This window comes from Primulina tabacum, chromosome 8 (genome assembly GCF_025594145.1).
Source record: "Primulina tabacum isolate GXHZ01 chromosome 8, ASM2559414v2, whole genome shotgun sequence".
Taxonomy (NCBI): domain Eukaryota; kingdom Viridiplantae; phylum Streptophyta; class Magnoliopsida; order Lamiales; family Gesneriaceae; genus Primulina; species Primulina tabacum.
This window is the reverse complement of record NC_134557.1, coordinates 21,464,732-21,491,236: the sequence shown is the minus strand read 5'-3', so window position 1 is coordinate 21,491,236 and position 26,505 is coordinate 21,464,732.

Here is a 26,505-nt window from a genome sequence, read left to right as displayed (position 1 = left end):
ACTAAGAACGTACCACCATCTAGCTGGGGTAAAGTAGGTGGGAGAACGTTCTGTTCTTATTCAGATCGGGATCCCTAGATTAGAAATGAGTCGAGTCTGAGTCTGAGAGTCACAGATTGTGATTCCTTATTTGATATTGAATTATGTTCCAGATTGAAGTACATATTTAAAGTATAATTGATAGTTGATATCGATTCATGTTTCTAATTTAGATACATGTTTTGTATATCTGATTCATGCTTTTATATTGTTTATATGATTGCATGTATTCTTGATTTATACTGGGAATGTAATTCTCACCGGAGTTATCCGACTGTTGTCTTGTTTGTATGTGTGCATGACAACAGGTGGGACAGGATAACGATCAAGAAGAGAACGAGGCAGGACTAGTTAGCGTGGAGATCCGGGCTCAGAATTAAATTAGGTTTCAGCACTGATATGTAGTTGAACCTAGTTGAATTATCATAGACAATACAAGATTTGTATGTTTATGCTTAGTATGTAATTCAAATTGATTTACATTACGTTTCCGCATTGTATTTAAAAAAAAAAAAAATTAGACCCTGTGTATTATAATCGATTGAATAATTTCTAAGAATGATTAAAATTGGAATTAGCGTCCGGGTCCCCACAACAGGTTGTATCAGAGCATTAGGTCCTAGAACAGTAGGTTTCTTAGACTGAGATAGAGGAGAATGAGCGGGGTAGATTGAGTTTTCTTTCCTAGCTTGTGATTGCTAGCATATGTTACTGCTTTATATAATACATGTTTACTTGACTATTTGATTTGATTGTAACGTGTATTATTAAGAATGAATCAGAACTGATTCTTGATCAGCAGTAAGATGATCAGAGGAGGACTGAAACAGGTTTGTTGTATTTGGTTACTAATGCTTTTGGTAATCAGATATACCTCCTCGAAGAATTCCAGAAAGAGGTAGTACTGCGGTGGATCAGATAGATGAGTTGGAAATTCCGATGGAAATACAGTTGAAACAGTTTCAGTCATTTCAACCGCCGATTCTGAAGGGTACTGAGACGTCTGATGATTGTGAGAATTGGTTAGATGATATAGAGATACTGTTTGATTCACTTGATTACCTAGATGAACAGAGAGTTAAACTGGTGCCCAACCAGTTACGGGACATCGCAAGGAGCTGGTGGTTGGTAACCAAAGAAGTATTAGAACAGCGTGGTACGATGATCACGTGGAAGATGTTCAGAGCTGAATTTTATCAAAGATTTTTCCCAGGAGCGTATCGAGATGACAAAAGAGCAGAGTTTGAGAATTTGAAACAGGGCCAACTGAATATTGAAGAATATGTTGCTAAATTCTCTACCTTACTGCGTTTTGTTCCTCACGTAGCTGGTAATGATGAAGCTATAGCGGATCAGTTCATCAACGGATTGAATCCTGAGATATTTGCTTTGGTGAAGGTAGAGCGACCCCATCATTTTGTTGATGCTTTGAATAAAGCAAAGAGAGCTGAGGCAAGTTTGATTCGACAACGAGGAAGGTTTGATGTTATTCGACCCCAGATACAAAAATCCCCTCTCAGATTTGATAGTGGCAGTACGAGTGGAAAGCAAGATTTGCTGAAAGCTCGAAAGAAACAGTTTAAGAAATTGAGGAGTGGACTGAGCGGTTCATCTAGCTCCAGTGGTTCTAGCCCGAGTTATACTGGAGTTTATTACAGAACCTGTGGAGGGAGACATTCCACAGAGCAATGCCAAGGAGTATTTGGTAGTTGCCGTATCTGCAGACAGCAGGGACACTTTGCTAGGGTTTGTCCACAGAGAGGTGCCCGAAGATTTCAGAGAGCAGAATCATCTGGTGGGAGTGACCGAGGAACAGACCCAGGAGGCACTTGATGATATAATGACAGGTAACTGTTCTTTTATGATTATTTTACGTACGTATTAAGAGATATTAATACATCTTATACATGATTTTGTATGAATTGCATTGAGATATGCTTTAGCTGTTGGGTCTGTATTTACAGTAGTATTTATCTTTTTACCTTTTGGGGGAAAAGGTTGATATCAGTGAATTCTGTTAAATATCGTATACTGCAATAAGATGAGAATGAAATCGAGATAGAATGTGTGGTACTTGTGTTGTCTGATTTTGACCGCATTATTGATATTAATATGCGGACCAAGTACAGAACTATGGTAGACTCCTTTCAGGAGATGGTAAGATTTAGACCAGATATGGCTGATGAGTAGAAATTCTATGGTGAGGATTCTAGATCCAGAATTCCTTTGATATCCGTATTGTCTGTGACTCGATGGTTACATAAAGGAGCAGATGGAATCCTTATGTATCTAGTAGATGTACTGAAATCGAGCCTAGCATTGGCAGATTTGCCAATGATATATGAGATGCTGAAGTCTTTTCAGATGAGATTCCGAATTTGCCTTATGTCGGGGAGATTGATTATAGCCTTGACTCGATAGCAAGTACTGTTTCAATTCTAGAACTCCATACAGAATGACACTGATTGAACTGAAAGAATTGGATGAAAAAAAAAACCAGTAGAAGAGTGCTTACCGAGAGTTACATCGGATTGAGTATTTCTCTTTGAAATACTTCAGTTCTGTATATAGGTTGATGAACCTTATATCTAGAAGTATTCTGATGATTTTATGCTCGTTGTATCTATGATATCGTGATATATTCACAGCGTATGACTGATTGAATCGAACAATTGAAAATTGTATTGAATTATCGGAAAACTGAAATTGTTGTATATAGAAATTGTTCAGATATGAATCTTGATTGAAACAGATTGTATACGTATAGATCTGATACGAAAGTCACAACTAATGAACTGAATTCAATTAAAATAAAATGTATACGTATCTTGATTGGAACGTTCTGTCCGAGTATTTTTCTTATTGCACACTGGCACTCGGGCGGTCACAAAATACTGCTCGGGCACCGAACCTTCTGTCCAAGTGTTCAGCTTGTTCAACATTGGCGCTCGGGCGGTCAAAAACTACCGCTCGGGCGCCAGAATTTCTGTCCAAATATAATCTTGTGAGGCATTGGCGCTCAAGCGGTCTTTTCCTAACGCTCGGGCGCCAACAGTTCTGTCCACTTCTTGGCTTTTTATGCACTAACGCCCGACTTCTCCTTTCACGTCTTACCTTTGCCCCTGTAATCTCAATTCTGTCAATTAATTAATGTCTGATTACAGTGATAAAATCTCGGGCATTACATATGATGAGCTGAGGCCAAGGCTCAGTTGACGGGTAATGCCGTCGCTGATGTCCCCACCGCCCGGTACCGTGGTTATAAGTAGAAGGATCCATCGAATAGATCTGATACGATAGAGCTGATACGAAAGTCACAACTAATGAACTGAATTCAATTAAAATAAAATGTATACGTATATGATTACATGATGAGACATGCTTTGACATGTTACGATTTTATACGACATGTGTATGTTCAAGATTTAAGTTCACGAAATATATGTTGATTATGATACTTTTCACTACTGTGTATTATGTCTATGTACTTGTTATTCCTGGTACAAGTATGTTGAGTCTTTAGACTCACTAGGCTTGTGTGATGCAGGTGAGCATTTTGATCAGAAGACTAGAGGTGATGATGACTGAATCGGCAGAGCTGGTGGCGCACGTTAACCCGATGACTTTTTATTCTTCCGCAAGAATATAATTTTATGGGAACACGTTTAAACTGTTTTTTTAAATGGTTGATGATTTTATTTTGTTGTGGGTTTGACGAATTTTTCACATGCTGGACGTTTTATATTTTTGAAACAGTAATGATTTAGGTTTGTCGCTCTTTTCATAATTTTAACTGTAGTTATTGTATTCAGCAGTGGATGATTTTACAAAATGCATGTTTTGAATTTTATGGATTACGTAGGCATGGTTTTGGCCATTGCATAAAAAAAATGTTCAATAGATTTTTAAAATGAGCAGACGTTACAGTTGGTATCAGAGCAAGGGTCCTGTATAGGGTTGTGCCATCGCTAGCTTCTGCAGCTCAGTCTTCAAGCCTCAAGTCTATAAGTTTAAATATTTTAAATGTTTTGAATGTTTTAATGCTATCACCTGCATCTTTACATGATATACGTTTTACGGGACATGTTTATCTGTCATTATGTTTTGAGATTAAGTGCTTTAAAATTTTTATGCATGTTACGACATGAAATGAGAAATTATAAGATTTTCATGCATGCTGGCTTTGTGGTGGAATTGGACATGATTAAGAATTTGGCTATTGGGCGTTAAGAAATGGTTGAAAATTATTTGACTATATTGATTATTGGTTAGTAAGTACTGATGTTCTACTCTTTGAGTCACAAGTTAGTAATGAAGATTATGAATGCTTTGGGACTTGTAGATTTTCTAAGAAATTACTGATGGTTCTTGGTTGCTAGTTGAGTAAAATTTTGAGGATTCCATGTAAGAAACAATGATTCCAAGACTGCGACGATCTTTAGAAGTATAAAAATGTAGAATTTATTTAAGATGCATGCTCTACCTAGTTGGACTTAAGGATTGAATTGCATGAATTGAGAATTTTAAGGACCTAATTGTAACAACCCATAATTTGAGGACCTAAGCGCAAAAATAAAATTATAAGGAAAAATTTTCAAATTTACCGAATTTTTGGGATTAAATTCTGAGGTTCGAGAATTTTAAGGTGTAATGAGGCTAAAATCGAAAATTTTATGGAGACCAAAATGCAAATTTCGAAGAGTTGTAGGGCCAAAATTATAATTTTCGAGAACTTTAAGGGCCAAATCGTAAATTCCGAAATTTTTGAGGATTAAATTCGAACTTTGAGGAACACTTGAGTTAAATCAGTAATTATTCGAGGTTATGGGAATTGATTTTGGGTCTAAAAAGCTTAAAATTATTGAAATTTATGTTACGAAAAGCCTATAAAAGGGAATTAGGAACGCCAAGAACTTATGAGTAATCGTGTAATTTTTTGAAATTAAGGACAAATTGGATAATTTTTGAGGAAATTAGAATTAATGTGGAAATTGATAAGAAATTTGGGGATAGTTTAGCAGTAAATGAGAATCAATGGTTTAAATGGCAAGAAATTTTGATGGTTTGGGTTTGAAGGGATATTTAGAACCTTGAAACATTTGGGTTAGAATGTTATAAGGAATGATAATCAAGGACATTGTAGGATGAATCAATATTGGGCTTGAAAATTTAAGCGCTAGTGAATTAATGCTGTGGCAAACTCAGAATTTTGAGTGATGAAAATTTAAGGTATAGTTGATCGGTTAGTTAAGTTATTAGAATAGACATTGAGTTAGAAAATTTTTTGGGAACTTAAGTTTGATGTGTTATAAGTTTTAGTCATGATTTTAATAGTTAAGATTATACCTTTGTTGGAATTTAATTTTTCCAGAATGTTGGGTATGATTGATGTTAGGTTATTTGATAGACGCATGTAAGAAATGTGAGGTGGACACCTTGTTTTCAGAAATTTTTGAAAAAAAAACTGTGGACTAAGCGGATATGTGTGTTGGAGTTATATTATCTATTACTACTTGGGTTGTATAAGCTTGAATTTCAAGTTTATGAGATAAGTGTTTAAACGGAAGTTTTGAGTAAAATAAAAACAAAAGGGCATTATTTGTGTTCAGCATAGGTTGTCAATGAACGAACATTAAGATTTTTATCGAGTAAGAAATCTGGAATCTTGATATGAGAATTCTAGAGCTCTATGAGTTATAAGTGAAGTTGATTTATTAGAATTAGGCTAGGTCTACCAAGGGATAACTTATTAATTTTTATACGCTAGTATGTATTAAGTATTGAGGATACGTAAGAATGCGACATTCGTTTCAAAGAGGAAAGTTTAAGGGTCTTAGGCCTTCATTATATTGTAATTTGAAAGGAAATAGTTTAAGCATGTAATTGAGACTTGAAGGGCTTTAAATATATAGTTAGAAGATCGATATTGGATATTTTGATTTTATGGATTAACGATACTCGAGGTTTAAGATTTGCAAAAATTTTATATTCGGGATGTACTTGTAAATAGTAAGTTACGTAAGTTTAGTGCCGTAAGATAAAGATTCAATTCAAGGATCTTACGCTAATATTATTATGGGGTTGAGATAAGGCTTAACTTTTAAGTGTATTACCGAGGATAGAAGTCAATCAGTAATTAGGTGCTAAGGGTTCTTAAGTCGACCGCATAAATGATAATGTAATATGTTGATGAATATTATGGGCTTAATATAAGAAAAGTAAGGTGCGATAAATTTGGACATAGTAAAATATGAAGAATTACGAGATAAGTCAAATTCGAGGACTTAGTAAAATAGAACTAAGTCACCATAAGTTGTTTTAAGTTGCGATTCGCAAACGATGATTTCAGTAGGCAAAATAATTATGATCGAAGAGACATAAGGACGGCTTAACACTTACTTTATCAGATTAGCGCAGAGGAAGAGTGGATTATTGGAATACTAGCATTAAGAATCTAAACTTCTTGGATATCAAGGATAAACAAATTTCGGGGGCGAAATTCAATTTAAGGGGGTAGATTGTAACGTCCCAAAAATTTGAAGGTCCACGTGAACCACATGCATGCAAGTTATTAAATTTTTTATGTATTTTATTAAATTGTTTTACAGCATTAAATGCATGTTTATTTCATTAATTTGTGTTTTAATTCACAGTTTATTTAAAGTTCATGCATAATGGTTTTTAAGATGCATTTCGCGCTCGAACGAGAAACGGAAATCGGTGAATTATCAGGAAAATTATTTTTGTAACCTGATTAATTTTTATCAATTAATATAAGGTGTTTTAAAATTTATTTTTCAAGAAATGGGCTTTGTTGGGTATTTTTACCTGCCGGATTATATTTTTAATCTGTACGTAAATTTTATCGAATCGGGGGATTTTTTGAGTGCTCAGGCAATATTTTCAAAAACGTACCTAAATGATATATTTTTCAGGAATGTGTTTGGGCTTGTGTGGGTTTTTTTTATGCTAAATGGGCTTAAAACCATTTAATTCCTTTAAAATCCAAAATAGGGCCAATTAGTGCAATGTTTAATATTTAAATAAGGCTTAAGCATAACCTAAACCTATTCCTACACTAATCAGCGGCCCACCCCAACCTTTCAGTATCTTCCCTCACGTATTATTCAGCAAAAAAATTCCAGCAAGCTCGGTCATTGAGAATTTCTTCAAGAAAGCTTCCTCTTGCCTCCCCTTTACACGTCCCGCGCGTGTATATTCAAGCTTTTGATCATCTAAACGCTAAGTCACGCTTTTACTTTCGTTTTTATCATCATTTACGCCCTAGTACGCTGAAATATATGTATATGTTTGTGGGTCCTTTGATCTCGCTTGTGGTTGTGTTTTTGTGTTAGTTTGACATGAAACTTGCATCCTCTTGTCATGAACTCACATTTTTATTAAATTGTGCGAAGGGCAGCCAATTTTATGTTGCTAAGGGCTATACACGTCGAGTAAGAGGGGGACATAAGGCTGGAGTCCATTTTTTTGGGTTTTAGGAGAGAGCCGATCGATATCTTGAGTCTTCGGGTGAAATTTCCGTGTCACAAAACTCATCAACCTCGGATATTTTGAATTTTGGGACTTATAGGATGATTTTCTGGAAATGTGTCCAACATATGATTTGTATCACTCTGTGTTATCTTCAATTCTATAGCAAATTCGTAATTTTCTGATAAGAAATAAGGGAGATATGATTTTTACCGTAAAGTTGCGCAAGCTGTGAAATTTCTGTGTCACAAAACCCGTCACCATCAGTTATTTTCAATTCTTCGAACTATAGTTTTCTGGAAATGTGTTCAACATCTGATTTGTATCACTCTGTATTATCTTCGATTCGATAGAAAATTCTTAATTCTAGATAAGAAACGAAGGATATATGATTTTTACCGTAAAGCCGCGCAAGCTGTGAAAATTTATGTGTCGCAAAACCCCTCACTCTCGGCTATTTTGGATTCTGCGACTTATAGGTTGGTTTTCCGGAAATGTGTTCAACATATGATTTGTATCACTCGGTGTTATCTTCGATTCGATGGCAAAATCGTAATTTTTTGATAAGAAATAAGAGAGATACGATTTTTATCGTAAACTCGCTCAAGCTAGGAAAATTGTGTTCATACGCTGGATATTTCGAGCAACCTTTGGGCTTGTTTTGTGGGTCATAAGTGGTCCGAAATAATGGGTTTAGAGGCTGGTCATGTAGGATAAAGTCATGGTTTAAGTTGGGAAAAATTTTGTAATGTTTCGGGTTGATTCGGGTTAAAACCGGGACCTCGGTCCAAGTTTTAAAACGAATTGATTATGTTTTGAAACAGTCACGATATTATGTCTAATAAATATTTTAATTATGTTTTGGGATGTTTTAATGAGTTTGGTAAGCTTCGGGTCAAAATTTTAGAGGTCAAAGAGTAAAACGGTCATTTGAGATTTCCAGGGGCAAAATGGTCATTTTGCACCCAGGGTGAGATTTTGGTCCTGGCAGAGCTCTGAGCACATTTTATCATGTTTTAAATGTTTACGCATCACGTTTATGATTTTTTTGAAATTATGACAAATACGGTGCATGCTTGGTTTTAAGGAAAAAGTTACGTATGTGCATGTTTTTATTAAGTGGTGAATATGATGATGCTTTTGAAGGATGAGAATCGGTTGTGCCTGACGATGTATATGTATATGATGACATGAGATATGATGAGCTGAGGCTAAGGCTCAGTGGACGGGTAATGCTATCGCTGATGTCCCCACCGCCCGGTACCGTGGTTATACGTAGATGGCTCCATCGCATAGAGCTGGTACGATAGAGCTGATACGAAAGTCACAACTAATAAACTGAATTCAATTAAAGTAAAATGTATACGTATATGATGACATGATGAGACATGCTTTGACACGTTACAATTTTATATGACATGTGTATGTTCATGCTCTAATTTCACGAAATATATGTTGATTATGGTACTTTTCACTACTGTGTGCTATGTATATGTACTTGTTATTCCTGGTACAAGTGTGTTGAGTTTTTAGTGATGCGATCCCGCCCACGAGATCTTTGATTTGTCCCGATCTTTGAAACAACTAATTGACAGATGTGATAATCGCCTCTAGATGACGCGATCTAGCAACAATTAATCAACGATAGAAACAATCGCATTCAAGAGAACCTCTAAAGAACACGTCCTTGGCAACCCTCGTGATATTCGATTGACAAACGCCACAAAAGTTAAATCTTTTGCTAAGTTTGATTTGATACGACGCAAAAGTTATAACGAAACTTAAGCTTGTTTTTGAGAGAATTCTCAAAGAAATTTTTTTTATAAACTCAATCAATCATTCAAAAGTTTTTTACAATGATAGATTTTCGAGTATATATTGTTCACAAATCTCAAAGATATCAAATCTAATTACCAAAATAATTAAAACTCTAATTTAGGAACAAATTCTCGCCAACACGTATAGGACACGGACCCCGTGTAGGCCTCCAAGTAAGGGTCCGTGTATGCTCGGCAAAATTACTCTCCGGAAAAACAATAGACATGGACCCCGTGTACAATCGGGAAATCAACTTCAGCTGGAAACAAGGAGCACGGACCCCGTGTCCACCTCCGTGTACGGGTCTGTTTACACACGGTCTTCGCAAATGTCATAGGACACGGACCCCGTGTACTGGTCCGTGCTCGGGTCCATGTCGGCACGCAAATTATTCATCCTCGGCTGTAAAGGGCACGGACCCCGTGTGCAGGTCCGTGTGGACATCCGTGTAGCCTCGGTCGTTCAGAAAGATCCTTGAATAATGTTCCTTTGGCCTCCCAACGTCATCCCACGCATCACAAGCCCTTCTTCCTTGTTCATCATTCCTTGTAGTGCCTCTTTGAACTTCCTTAGCCATCCTTTCAACGCCATGCCCGACCAGATTCATATCATACTCCCCTTGTTCAAAAAGATTTGTCCTCAAATCTTGTCTACCTACGCAAAAATGAAGCACGCCAGTAATAAAAAGAATTAAATTATCAACATGCTTACCTTTAAACTGAAGTTTGTAGGTGTTATCATTTGCTTGCTCCAACCGCATGGAAATTTCAACAACATCGCTGCCTTTCCTATAGACTCAACTTCACCACATAACAAATAATAAATAACACCGAATGATTAAATATCACCAAGTATCACAAATATAAGATTTCTCCCTTTCTTAGACCTAGTCAACACCAAAATAATATCCATACACATGTACGACCATAGCTCACTAGGAATAAGAAATACTTCAAGCAACTTATAGAAATCAAGCTCAAGTGCTCTCACCCTATAGGCAATGCATTCTTTGATATACCATTTAACATACCTCTTCATATGCAACCAACACATATAATCATGAATTATATCAATGATGAAATCACAACAATACTCCTCAATGGCGAGTAATTCATAAAATGAACATAACATGAACAATTTAATCTCCTTAAAATTATATTCATCATGAACATAAAAATTCTTATATTCACTCATTATCTTTCCAAATACATCATCAAACAAGTATGAATCATGTAAATAGGACACACTAGATGTACTACCCATGTAAACATTTAACACATCACGAAGATTTGAGTATAATGCATATAATCCATTGTCATAACAAAGCCTCTTCAATTTGACAACTTTTGAAAAATCACAATCACTAACATTTAAATTTGAAGCATGTGGTTCCTCACTAATATCAAACCCATAAAATCTGGAAATAAAAGTTAAATCCAAATCACATCTCTTATACCTCACAAGTGCAAATTTCCCATCAAACCCATGAAAACTAAAACTCACATAATGAATAGGGGGAAGTAGCTCATACCTCATAGTTGTTGCATTAACAACTATTTTTACCTCTCCTCGACTGATATGTGGATCAACCCATTGAACCCATCCATCCTCGACACTCACTTGCCTCCTCATCTCAAGGGCGCCAAAGTCCAGCAAAGAAGAATTAATCCTGCTCGGGGTTGAACCGGCTATATCATCACTAGGTATATAAATCTCATCTTTGTATAAAGGTACTTGGAGAGATTTATACAAAATTAAATCACGCTCATATTCATTCTTTTGGGCCTTTAATTCATTTCCTTTTTCTCTTCTTTTGGCCTTTTTTGCATTTTCTTTTTCTTTTCTTTCTATGGCCATCTCACTCTTTTTATCACTCATTCTTCGGCCATTTTAAATTCTTTTTCACTCTCACAATTAAATTGCAGTTGATCATCAGTAATTACAATTGAAATAGGTTGATCAAGAAAGGTACATGATGAGTCATAACATGCGTGCAACAAATTATTACTACTTTCTTCTTTCTCCTCCATAGCACACACATTATAAGCAAATTCACCATCTAAGGATTCACCCTCCACAGCACAACATTCTATGCTCAAGCAAAAATCAGTGGAGTACCAACCTCCTCAATTCTCTCAACCTCCACTTTAGGTTCAAGCCCAACCGCAACTTCAACCACCATTTGAGATTTAAGCTCAACTGGCGATTTTACTACCGTCACCTCCTCACGTGGGCATTGGGTGATATCATGCCCAACTGCTAAACACCAACAACATATAATATCACAAGTACTAAAATTTGAGTTTTTAAATGTACCTTGATATTCATATTTGCTAGCTTCACGTCTCGACTCCTTCTCTGGCCTAGCAATGATTTTCTCTCCCACGCTCGTCCTCCACGTGGATACCAACGACTCCCTAGGCACATCACGTTCACTTCTTCTGCCCACTCTTCTATTATCCTCATATCGCCTTTCATCATCACGACGCAACGCTCTACTTCCTTCAACTCGACTACCTCGTCTACTCTTATCACCATGTCTATCACAGGTCTCCTCTCCTTCACATCGCCTATATCTCTCACGGAGAGGCTTAAACTCCTTCTCCCACATTTTATCCAACCCCCTTAACATTGTTTCAAATTGACTATCGTCAATCATTATACCTGCAAGAAAAGGTTAGTATAAAACAATAAAAGAATAAAGTTTCTCACCACAAATTCTCATTAGTCACTCCAATGAAAATTCACTCGCACTTGTCTTTTTTTTTTTCCCTCACCACAAAATCTCACAAATCACTCCAATGAAAATTCACTTCACTCAATTATTTTCACTCCAGTGAGAATTCTCAAGGGGGCGCTTAAGCTCGTGGCTTCCACGTATCAAACTTCTGAGATCAATCCTGTGATGCTTGAAATTCGACTCACTTAGACCACAAAAGAATAAGCAACTTTGGAAATTGACTAGAATGCGACTAAATGACAAGGACAAACGTAACGCTGAAATATAAGCGTTAAAATTCCAACAAACACCCGATTCAAATTTTTTTTTCGGGTGAACAGTAAATCCGGCGAATGAACAGTAAATTCGAATATGAACAGTAAACCCGGAGAATGAACAGTAAATCCGCGTGAACAGTAACTCCGGTGAATGAACAGTAAATCCGATTCGATGAACAGTAACTACGGTATGACGGGCATGAGATTGAGTTAGATTGTATCGTACTTGGGTTTTCTGATTTTGACTGTATTATCGGTATTGATATGCTGACCAAGTACAGAGCTACTGTTGATTGTTTCCACAAGATTGCGAGATTCAGACCGGATATGGCTGATGAGTGGAAATTCTACGGTAAGGGTTCTAGATCTTGAATTAATTTGATATCTGCTATGTCTATGACTCGATTATTGCAGAAAGGAGCAGAGGGGTTCCTTGTATATTCTGTTGACTTACTGAAATCGAGTCCATCATTGGCTGATTTTCCAGTGGTGTGCGAGTTTGCTGACGTCTTCCCAGAGCAGATTCCGGGTTTGCCTCCGATTCGAGAAATAGACTTCAGCATTGGATTGGTACCAGGTACAGTTCCGATTTCTAGAGCTCCGTACAGAATGGCACCGATAGAATTGAAAGAGTTGAAAGAGCAGTTGGAAGATTTACTGGCCAAGGGATACATCAGACCGAGTGTTTCGCCTTGGGGTGCTCCAGTATTGTTTGTTCAAAAGAAAGACGGTTCAATGAGACTTTGCATTGAATACCGGCAACTGAACAAGGCTACGGTAAAGAACAAATACCCTTTGCCTCGTATCGATGATTTATTTGATCAGTTGCAAGGTTCTTCTGTTTGTTCCAAGATCGATATGAGATCTGGATATCATCAGCTGAGAGTCAGAGATTTTGATAACTCGAAGACAGCGTTCAGAACCAAGTATGGACATTATGAGTTTATTGTCATGCCGTTTGGGTTGACTAATGCTCCAGCTGTTTTTATGGGGTTGATGAACCGTGTGTTTCAGAAATATCTCGATGATTTCGTGATTATTTTTATTAATGATATATTTATATATTCAAAGAGTATGATTGATCATGCTGAGAATTTGAGGATTTTATTGAGAAATCTGAGAGCTGAGAAATTATATGCCAAACTGTCGAAATGTGAATTCTGGTTGAGATAGGTTGTATTTCTGGGTCACATTATATCTGGAGATAGTATTTCTGTTGATCCTAGCAAGGTTGAGGCTTTGATCAGTTGGCCGAGATCGACATCTGTGCCAGAGATACGCAATTTTATGGGTTTGGCAGGGTATTACAGACGATTTATTGAAGATTTCTCGAGTATTGTTAAACCTATTACTCAGTTGACTCAGAAGAACACACCATTTATGTGGTCAGAAGACTGTGAGTCTAGCTTCTCACAGAGGACTGGGTTGTGTTTTGATGCAGCGAGGACATGTTATCGCTTATGCCTCGAGACAGTTAAAGCCACATGAGACTCGCTACCCAATTCATGATCTTGAATTGGTGGCCATTGTATTAGCACTGAAGATATGGCGACACTACCTATATGGTGAGAAGTTTGAGATTTATTCTGATAATAAAAGTTTAAAAAATCTCTTTTAAAAGTCAGAGCTGAATATGAGGCAGCGAAGATGGCTTGTTTATTGAAAGATTTTGATTGTGAGATCAAGTACTATCCAAAAAAGTCAAATGCAGTAGCTGATGCACTGATTCGAAAGGTATGTTCTTTGTCCTTATCGACGATTGGTGTTTCAAATTTGATTGAAGATAGCTGTTTGTCTGGATTAGTATTTGAGATAGAGTGTAGACCATTGAGAGTATATGTTGTCCAAGTCGAACCAGAGCTGATTTTGAGAATTAAAGCGGCTCAGAGAGTTGATTAGAATGTTCAGAATTCGATATCGATGGACAGAGCAGGGCATCGATCAGAATATCAGGTACGTGATCAGGTACTGTATGTGAATAATTTTCTTGTTGTGCCAGATGTTTCAGAGTTGAAACGACAGATATTATCAGAAGCGCACAGTAGTCGATTCAGTATTCATGCTGGTGGTAGAAAAATTTACAATGATTTGAAAAGACAGTTTTGGTGGAAACAGATGAAAGCTGATATTGCTGAATTTGTATCCAAATGTCTTAATTGCCAACAGGTGAAAGCCGAAAGAAAGAAACCAGGAGGACTGTTACAGAGCTTATGTAATCCTGAATGGAAATGGGATCATATTTCCATGGATTTTGTAACAAAGCTACCGAGATCCTCCCGAGGTTGTGATGCAATTTGGGTCGTGATTGACAGATTGACCAAATCAGCATGTTTTATTCCGTACAAGATGACGTACCGACCTGACCAGATGGCAGAGATTTATGTCAGAGAGGTAGTCCGATTGCATGGAGTGCCAAAGTCAATTGTTTCAGACCTTGATCCTCGGTTTACTTCGCACTTTTGGCAGAGTTTACAGCAGGCTCTAGGTACGAAATTACATCTGAGTACCGCATATCATCCATGTAATGCCCGAGATTTTATTTATCGTAATCCGAGATTAATCTGAAATGATTATTGATTAATTAAGGTAAATATAGACGGAACGGATTAGACCGAGAAAGACGAGAAAAGACACGAAAATTATGTGCGAGGGTGTGCCATTCGCGCAAATGAGCGACGTAATGCGTGAGCTATGCGCGGAACGGGCAGAAGACCCCGCGCATATGCGCGGCATGAGGGCGCGCATATGCGCGAGGCGTCCAGTAGCTAAAGTAAATTTTCAGAGAATGTGGCGCACATGCGCGGAAGACGAATGCGCATATGCGCGAGAAGCCAATCGCAATGTCCAGAGGACCTCGCGCATATGCGCTGAGTGAAGGCACGCATATGCGCGAGAACTGCCGAGATACACGCGCCGAGACTTTGTGTCTCGCGCATATGCGCCGATGGTTGTCGCGCATATGCGCGAGACGTGCAGCATGAAGAATGAGCCACTTGGTCTCTACATGCAATATATATATAGCAAAGTTCATTTCCTCTTCAGAATTCCGAGAAAAGGGTCGTGGGAGGTTAAGAAATAATCCTTACGCCTTTTGATATTTCTTCTTCAGTACTGTGTTCCTATCGACGCAGGCTACAACTGGACGTAAGTTTTGTTACGTTTAGACACGATTTGATATTATGATATTGTCAGAAATGAATAGGAAATATATATGGTGTTTCTTATATAGTAGACATCGTATAATTGAAGTCAGATCGAAGAACAGACTGTGTATGTAATTGATATGATTTTAAGAACTGTTATGATAGAGATTGTACAGAATTGAGAGTATGATCTGTTATTGTTGAGAGTATGAATTATACCAATATTGATTATGAGTTCTTGTAGTATATCTGTGATGTTGAGATTGACGGGGTTATCGAGACTGCATTATTATTATACCGTTGAAACATCAGTAGATTGATATTGATGAGATTCAATATCGATTGAGATTGTATCGTACTTTTTTGACATTGATCAGACTATGTCTGGATTTGAGTATTGATCAGAACACGTCTTAAATTGAGTTGTACATTGATATTGTGCATATTTGATATTTGTTATTGCCAGATTGGATATGGACCGATTGGAATGCGAGACTTCGTCTTTGTTAGACCGAGAAGACAAAGGTTTAAATCAATGTGAATTGGGAGATGGACTTGAGTTAGATTGGACTTGAGTTTTCCTAAATCACATACTTATATGTTATCGCTTTTCATACATTTGTATTATTTGAAGGAATATGCTTGATTACTGATTTATTGAAAAGCATGGTATAGCAGATAGCTATTGAGTGAGAGTCACTGATAGAAGGGCCAGATTAGGACAGAGTTGTTAATGGCCCATTGCACATTGTCAAAATTGGCAGACATGCCTAGTCTTTGGCAGAACCGCCATGGCAGAACCGCCGAGTCACTAGACTTTTGGATATATATTGATAGACTGAGGAGAAGACCAACTCTTATTGCAGATCTTCAATACAGACAATCAAAGTCTGGGACTAAGAACGTACCACCATCTAGCTGGGGTAAAGTAGGTGGGAGAACGTTCTGTTCTTATTCAGATCGGGATCCCTAGATTAGAAATGAGTCGAGTCTGAGTCTGAGAGTCACAGATTGTGATTCCTTATTTGATATTGAATTATGTTCCAGATTGAAGTACATATTTAAAGTATAATTGATAGTTGATATCGATTCATGTTTCTAATTTAGATACATGTTTTGTATATCTGATTCATGCTTTTATATTGTTTATATGATTGCATGTATTCTTGATTTATACTGGGAATGTAATTCTCACCGGAGTTATCCGACTGTTGTCTTGTTTGTATGTGTGCATGACAACAGGTGGGACAGGATAACGATCAAGAAGAGAACGAGGCAGGACTAGTTAGCGTGGAGATCCGGGCTCAGAATTAAATTAGGTTTCAGCACTGATATGTAGTTGAACCTAGTTGAATTATCATAGACAATACAAGATTTGTATGTTTATGCTTAGTATGTAATTCAAATTGATTTACATTACGTTTCCGCATTGTATTTAAAAAAAAAAAAAATTAGACCCTGTGTATTATAATCGATTGAATAATTTCTAAGAATGATTAAAATTGGAATTAGCGTCCGGGTCCCCACAACAGGTTGTATCAGAGCATTAGGTCCTAGAACAGTAGGTTTCTTAGACTGAGATAGAGGAGAATGAGCGGGGTAGATTGAGTTTTCTTTCCTAGCTTGTGATTGCTAGCATATGTTACTGCTTTATATAATACATGTTTACTTGACTATTTGATTTGATTGTAACGTGTATTATTAAGAATGAATCAGAACTGATTCTTGATCAGCAGTAAGATGATCAGAGGAGGACTGAAACAGGTTTGTTGTATTTGGTTACTAATGCTTTTGGTAATCAGATATACCTCCTCGAAGAATTCCAGAAAGAGGTAGTACTGCGGTGGATCAGATAGATGAGTTGGAAATTCCGATGGAAATACAGTTGAAACAGTTTCAGTCATTTCAACCGCCGATTCTGAAGGGTACTGAGACGTCTGATGATTGTGAGAATTGGTTAGATGATATAGAGATACTGTTTGATTCACTTGATTACCTAGATGAACAGAGAGTTAAACTGGTGCCCAACCAGTTACGGGACATCGCAAGGAGCTGGTGGTTGGTAACCAAAGAAGTATTAGAACAGCGTGGTACGATGATCACGTGGAAGATGTTCAGAGCTGAATTTTATCAAAGATTTTTCCCAGGAGCGTATCGAGATGACAAAAGAGCAGAGTTTGAGAATTTGAAACAGGGCCAACTGAATATTGAAGAATATGTTGCTAAATTCTCTACCTTACTGCGTTTTGTTCCTCACGTAGCTGGTAATGATGAAGCTATAGCGGATCAGTTCATCAACGGATTGAATCCTGAGATATTTGCTTTGGTGAAGGTAGAGCGACCCCATCATTTTGTTGATGCTTTGAATAAAGCAAAGAGAGCTGAGGCAAGTTTGATTCGACAACGAGGAAGGTTTGATGTTATTCGACCCCAGATACAAAAATCCCCTCTCAGATTTGATAGTGGCAGTACGAGTGGAAAGCAAGATTTGCTGAAAGCTCGAAAGAAACAGTTTAAGAAATTGAGGAGTGGACTGAGCGGTTCATCTAGCTCCAGTGGTTCTAGCCCGAGTTATACTGGAGTTTATTGCAGAACCTGTGGAGGGAGACATTCCACAGAGCAATGCCAAGGAGTATTTGGTAGTTGCCGTATCTGCAGACAGCAGGGACACTTTGCTAGGGTTTGTCCACAGAGAGGTGCCCGAAGATTTCAGAGAGCAGAATCATCTGGTGGGAGTGACCGAGGAACAGACCCAGGAGGCACTTGATGATATAATGACAGGTAACTGTTCTTTTATGATTATTTTACGTACGTATTAAGAGATATTAATACATCTTATACATGATTTTGTATGAATTGCATTGAGATATGCTTTAGCTGTTGGGTCTGTATTTACAGTAGTATTTATCTTTTTACCTTTTGGGGGAAAAGGTTGATATCAGTGAATTCTGTTAAATATCGTATACTGCAATAAGATGAGAATGAAATCGAGATAGAATGTGTGGTACTTGTGTTGTCTGATTTTGACCGCATTATTGATATTAATATGCGGACCAAGTACAGAACTATGGTAGACTCCTTTCAGGAGATGGTAAGATTTAGACCAGATATGGCTGATGAGTAGAAATTCTATGGTGAGGATTCTAGATCCAGAATTCCTTTGATATCCGTATTGTCTGTGACTCGATGGTTACATAAAGGAGCAGATGGAATCCTTATGTATCTAGTAGATGTACTGAAATCGAGCCTAGCATTGGCAGATTTGCCAATGATATATGAGATGCTGAAGTCTTTTCAGATGAGATTCCGAATTTGCCTTATGTCGGGGAGATTGATTATAGCCTTGACTCGATAGCAAGTACTGTTTCAATTCTAGAACTCCATACAGAATGACACTGATTGAACTGAAAGAATTGGATGAAAAAAAAAACCAGTAGAAGAGTGCTTACCGAGAGTTACATCGGATTGAGTATTTCTCTTTGAAATACTTCAGTTCTGTATATAGGTTGATGAACCTTATATCTAGAAGTATTCTGATGATTTTATGCTCGTTGTATCTATGATATCGTGATATATTCACAGCGTATGACTGATTGAATCGAACAATTGAAAATTGTATTGAATTATCGGAAAACTGAAATTGTTGTATATAGAAATTGTTCAGATATGAATCTTGATTGAAACAGATTGTATACGTATAGATCTGATACGACAGTCACAACTAATGAACTGAATTCAATTAAAATAAAATGTATACGTATCTTGATTGGAACGTTCTGTCCGAGTATTTTTCTTATTGCACACTGGCACTCGGGCGGTCACAAAATACTGCTCGGGCACCGAACCTTCTGTCCAAGTGTTCAGCTTGTTCAACATTGGCGCTCGGGCGGTCAAAAACTACCGCTCGGGCGCCAGAATTTCTGTCCAAATATAATCTTGTGAGGCATTGGCGCTCAAGCGGTCTTTTCCTAACGCTCGGGCGCCAACAGTTCTGTCCACTTCTTGGCTTTTTATGCACTAACGCCCGACTTCTCCTTTCACGTCTTACCTTTGCCCCTGTAATCTCAATTCTGTCAATTAATTAATGTCTGATTACAGTGATAAAATCTCGGGCATTACATATGATGAGCTGAGGCCAAGGCTCAGTTGACGGGTAATGCCGTCGCTGATGTCCCCACCGCCCGGTACCGTGGTTATAAGTAGAAGGATCCATCGAATAGATCTGATACGATAGAGCTGATACGAAAGTCACAACTAATGAACTGAATTCAATTAAAATAAAATGTATACGTATATGATTACATGATGAGACATGCTTTGACATGTTACGATTTTATACGACATGTGTATGTTCAAGATTTAAGTTCACGAAATATATGTTGATTATGATACTTTTCACTACTGTGTATTATGTCTATGTACTTGTTATTCCTGGTACAAGTATGTTGAGTCTTTAGACTCACTAGGCTTGTGTGATGCAGGTGAGCATTTTGATCAGAAGACTAGAGGTGATGATGACTGAATCGGCAGAGCTGGTGGCGCACGTTAACCCGATGACTTTTTATTCTTCCGCAAGAATATAATTTTATGGGAACACGTTTAAACTGTTTTTTTAAATGGTTGATGATTTTATTTTGTTGTGGGTTTGACGAATTTTTCACATGCTGGACGTTTTATATTTTTGAAACAGTAATGATTTAGGTTTGTCGCTCTTTTCATAATTTTAACTGTAGTTATTGTATTCAGCAGTGGATGATTTTACAAAATGCATGTTTTGAATTTTATGGATTACGTAGTCATGGTTTTGGCCATTGCATAAAAAAATGTTCAATAGATTTTTAAAATGAGCAGACGTTACAGTTGGTATCAGAGCAAGGGTCCTGTATAGGGTTGTGCCATCGCTAGCTTCTGCAGCTCAGTCTTCAAGCCTCAAGTCTATAAGTTTAAATATTTTAAATGTTTTGAATGTTTTAATGCTATCACCTGCATCTTTACATGATATACGTTTTACGGGACATGTTTATCTGTCATTATGTTTTGAGATTAAGTGCTTTAAAATTTTTATGCATGTTACGACATGAAATGAGAAATTATAAGATTTTCATGCATGCTGGCTTTGTGGTGGAATTGGACATGATTAAGAATTTGGCTATTGGGCGTTAAGAAATGGTTGAAAATTATTTGACTATATTGATTATTGGTTAGTAAGTACTGATGTTCTACTCTTTGAGTCACAAGTTAGTAATGAAGATTATGAATGCTTTGGGACTTGTAGATTTTCTAAGAAATTACTGATGGTTCTTGGTTGCTAGTTGAGTAAAATTTTGAGGATTCCATGTAAGAAACAATGATTCCAAGACTGCGACGATCTTTAGAAGTATAAAAATGTAGAATTTATTTAAGATGCATGCTCTACCTAGTTGGACTTAAGGATTGAATTGCATGAATTGAGAATTTTAAGGACCTAATTGTAACAACCCATAATTTGAGGACCTAAGCGCAAAAATAAAATTATAAGGAAAAATTTTCAAATTTACCGAATTTTTGGGATTAAATTCTGAGGTTCGAGAATTTTAAGGTGTAATGAGGCTAAAATCGAAAATTTTATGGAGACCAAAATGCAAATTTCGAAGAGTTGTAGGGCCAAAATTATAATTTTCGAGAACTTTAAGGGCCAAATCGTAAATTCCGAAATTTTTGAGGATTAAATTCGAACTTTGAGGAACACTTGAGTTAAATCAGTAATTATTCGAGGTTATGGGAATTGATTTTGGGTCTAAAAAGCTTAAAATTATTGAAATTTATGTTACGAAAAGCCTATAAAAGGGAATTAGGAACGCCAAGAACTTATGAGTAATCGTGTAATTTTTTGAAATTAAGGACAAATTGGATAATTTTTGAGGAAATTAGAATTAATGTGGAAATTGATAAGAAATTTGGGGATAGTTTAGCAGTAAATGAGAATCAATGGTTTAAATGGCAAGAAATTTTGATGGTTTGGGTTTGAAGGGATATTTAGAACCTTGAAACATTTGGGTTAGAATGTTATAAGGAATGATAATCAAGGACATTGTAGGATGAATCAATATTGGGCTTGAAAATTTAAGCGCTAGTGAATTAATGCTGTGGCAAACTCAGAATTTTGAGTGATGAAAATTTAAGGTATAGTTGATCGGTTAGTTAAGTTATTAGAATAGACATTGAGTTAGAAAATTTTTTGGGAACTTAAGTTTGATGTGTTATAAGTTTTAGTCATGATTTTAATAGTTAAGATTATACCTTTGTTGGAATTTAATTTTTCCAGAATGTTGGGTATGATTGATGTTAGGTTATTTGATAGACGCATGTAAGAAATGTGAGGTGGACACCTTGTTTTCAGAAATTTTTGAAAAAAAAAACTGTGGACTAAGCGGATATGTGTGTTGGAGTTATATTATCTATTACTACTTGGGTTGTATAAGCTTGAATTTCAAGTTTATGAGATAAGTGTTTAAACGGAAGTTTTGAGTAAAATAAAAACAAAAGGGCATTATTTGTGTTCAGCATAGGTTGTCAATGAACGAACATTAAGATTTTTATCGAGTAAGAAATCTGGAATCTTGATATGAGAATTCTAGAGCTCTATGAGTTATAAGTGAAGTTGATTTATTAGAATTAGGCTAGGTCTACCAAGGGATAACTTATTAATTTTTATACGCTAGTATGTATTAAGTATTGAGGATACGTAAGAATGCGACATTCGTTTCAAAGAGGAAAGTTTAAGGGTCTTAGGCCTTCATTATATTGTAATTTGAAAGGAAATAGTTTAAGCATGTAATTGAGACTTGAAGGGCTTTAAATATATAGTTAGAAGATCGATATTGGATATTTTGATTTTATGGATTAACGATACTCGAGGTTTAAGATTTGCAAAAATTTTATATTCGGGATGTACTTGTAAATAGTAAGTTACGTAAGTTTAGTGCCGTAAGATAAAGATTCAATTCAAGGATCTTACGCTAATATTATTATGGGGTTGAGATAAGGCTTAACTTTTAAGTGTATTACCGAGGATAGAAGTCAATCAGTAATTAGGTGCTAAGGGTTCTTAAGTCGACCGCATAAATGATAATGTAATATGTTGATGAATATTATGGGCTTAATATAAGAAAAGTAAGGTGCGATAAATTTGGACATAGTAAAATATGAAGAATTACGAGATAAGTCAAATTCGAGGACTTAGTAAAATAGAACTAAGTCACCATAAGTTGTTTTAAGTTGCGATTCGCAAACGATGATTTCAGTAGGCAAAATAATTATGATCGAAGAGACATAAGGACGGCTTAACACTTACTTTATCAGATTAGCGCAGAGGAAGAGTGGATTATTGGAATACTAGCATTAAGAATCTAAACTTCTTGGATATCAAGGATAAACAAATTTCGGGGGCGAAATTCAATTTAAGGGGGTAGATTGTAACGTCCCAAAAATTTGAAGGTCCACGTGAACCACATGCATGCAAGTTATTAAATTTTTTATGTATTTTATTAAATTGTTTTACAGCATTAAATGCATGTTTATTTCATTAATTTGTGTTTTAATTCACAGTTTATTTAAAGTTCATGCATAATGGTTTTTAAGATGCATTTCGCGCTCGAACGAGAAACGGAAATCGGTGAATTATCAGGAAAATTATTTTTGTAACCTGATTAATTTTTATCAATTAATATAAGGTGTTTTAAAATTTATTTTTCAAGAAATGGGCTTTGTTGGGTATTTTTACCTGCCGGATTATATTTTTAATCTGTACGTAAATTTTATCGAATCGGGGGATTTTTTGAGTGCTCAGGCAATATTTTCAAAAACGTACCTAAATGATATATTTTTCAGGAATGTGTTTGGGCTTGTGTGGGTTTTTTTTTATGCTAAATGGGCTTAAAACCATTTAATTCCTTTAAAATCCAAAATAGGGCCAATTAGTGCAATGTTTAATATTTAAATAAGGCTTAAGCATAACCTAAACCTATTCCTACACTAATCAGCGGCCCACCCCAACCTTTCAGTATCTTCCCTCACGTATTATTCAGCAAAAAAATTCCAGCAAGCTCGGTCATTGAGAATTTCTTCAAGAAAGCTTCCTCTTGCCTCCCCTTTACACGTCCCGCGCGTGTATATTCAAGCTTTTGATCATCTAAACGCTAAGTCACGCTTTTACTTTCGTTTTTATCATCATTTACGCCCTAGTACGCTGAAATATATGTATATGTTTGTGGGTCCTTTGATCTCGCTTGTGGTTGTGTTTTTGTGTTAGTTTGACATGAAACTTGCATCCTCTTGTCATGAACTCACATTTTTATTAAATTGTGCGAAGGGCAGCCAATTTTATGTTGCTAAGGGCTATACACGTCGAGTAAGAGGGGGACATAAGGCTGGAGTCCATTTTTTTGGGTTTTAGGAGAGAGCCGATCGATATCTTGAGTCTTCGGGTGAAATTTCCGTGTCACAAAACTCATCAACCTCGGATATTTTGAATTTTGGGACTTATAGGATGATTTTCTGGAAATGTGTCCAACATATGATTTGTATCACTCTGTGTTATCTTCAATTCTATAGCAAATTCGTAATTTTCTGATAAGAAATAAGGGAGATATGATTTTTACCGTAAAGTTGCGCAAGCTGTGAAATTTCTGTGTCACAAAACCCGTCACCATCAGTTATTTTCAATTCTTCGAACTATAGTTTTCTGGAAATGTGTTCAACATCTGATTTGTATCACTCTGTATTATCTTCGATTCGATAGAAAATTCTTAATTCTAGATAAGAAACGAAGGATATATGATTTTTACCGTAAAGCCGCGCAAGCTGTGAAAATTTATGTGTCGCAAAACCCCTCACTCTCGGCTATTTTGGATTCTGCGACTTATAGGTTGGTTTTCCGGAAATGTGTTCAACATATGATTTGTATCACTCGGTGTTATCTTCGATTCGATGGCAAAATCGTAATTTTTTGATAAGAAATAAGAGAGATACGATTTTTATCGTAAACTCGCTCAAGCTAGGAAAATTGTGTTCATACGCTGGATATTTCGAGCAACCTTTGGGCTTGTTTTGTGGGTCATAAGTGGTCCGAAATAATGGGTTTAGAGGCTGGTCATGTAGGATAAAGTCATGGTTTAAGTTGGGAAAAATTTTGTAATGTTTCGGGTTGATTCGGGTTAAAACCGGGACCTCGGTCCAAGTTTTAAAACGAATTGATTATGTTTTGAAACAGTCACGATATTATGTCTAATAAATATTTTAATTATGTTTTGGGATGTTTTAATGAGTTTGGTAAGCTTCGGGTCAAAATTTTAGAGGTCAAAGAGTAAAACGGTCATTTGAGATTTCCAGGGGCAAAATGGTCATTTTGCACCCAGGGTGAGATTTTGGTCCTGGCAGAGCTCTGAGCACATTTTATCATGTTTTAAATGTTTACGCATCACGTTTATGATTTTTTTGAAATTATGACAAATACGGTGCATGCTTGGTTTTAAGGAAAAAGTTACGTATGTGCATGTTTTTATTAAGTGGTGAATATGATGATGCTTTTGAAGGATGAGAATCGGTTGTGCCTGACGATGTATATGTATATGATGACATGAGATATGATGAGCTGAGGCTAAGGCTCAGTGGACGGGTAATGCTATCGCTGATGTCCCCACCGCCCGGTACCGTGGTTATACGTAGATGGCTCCATCGCATAGAGCTGGTACGATAGAGCTGATACGAAAGTCACAACTAATAAACTGAATTCAATTAAAGTAAAATGTATACGTATATGATGACATGATGAGACATGCTTTGACACGTTACAATTTTATATGACATGTGTATGTTCATGCTCTAATTTCACGAAATATATGTTGATTATGGTACTTTTCACTACTGTGTGCTATGTATATGTACTTGTTATTCCTGGTACAAGTGTGTTGAGTTTTTAGTGATGCGATCCCGCCCACGAGATCTTTGATTTGTCCCGATCTTTGAAACAACTAATTGACAGATGTGATAATCGCCTCTAGATGACGCGGTCTAGCAACAATTAATCAACGATAGAAACAATCGCATTCAAGAGAACCTCTAAAGAACACGTCCTTGGCAACCCTCGTGATATTCGATTGACAAACGCCACAAAAGTTAAATCTTTTGCTAAGTTTGATTTGATACGACGCAAAAGTTATAACGAAACTTAAGCTTGTTTTTGAGAGAATTCTCAAAGAAATTTTTTTTATAAACTCAATCAATCATTCAAAAGTTTTTTACAATGATAGATTTTCGAGTATATATTGTTCACAAATCTCAAAGATATCAAATCTAATTACCAAAATAATTAAAACTCTAATTTAGGAACAAATTCTCGCCAACACGTATAGGACACGGACCCCGTGTAGGCCTCCAAGTAAGGGTCCGTGTATGCTCGGCAAAATTACTCTCCGGAAAAACAATAGACATGGACCCCGTGTACAATCGGGAAATCAACTTCAGCTGGAAACAAGGAGCACGGACCCCGTGTCCACCTCCGTGTACGGGTCTGTTTACACACGGTCTTCGCAAATGTCATAGGACACGGACCCCGTGTACTGGTCCGTGCTCGGGTCCATGTCGGCACGCAAATTATTCATCCTCGGCTGTAAAGGGCACGGACCCCGTGTGCAGGTCCGTGTGGACATCCGTGTAGCCTCGGTCGTTCAGAAAGATCCTTGAATAATGTTCCTTTGGCCTCCCAACGTCATCCCACGCATCACAAGCCCTTCTTCCTTGTTCATCATTCCTTGTAGTGCCTCTTTGAACTTCCTTAGCCATCCTTTCAACGCCATGCCCGACCAGATTCATATCATACTCCCCTTGTTCAAAAAGATTTGTCCTCAAATCTTGTCTACCTACGCAAAAATGAAGCACGCCAGTAATAAAAAGAATTAAATTATCAACATGCTTACCTTTAAACTGAAGTTTGTAGGTGTTATCATTTGCTTGCTCCAACCGCATGGAAATTTCAACA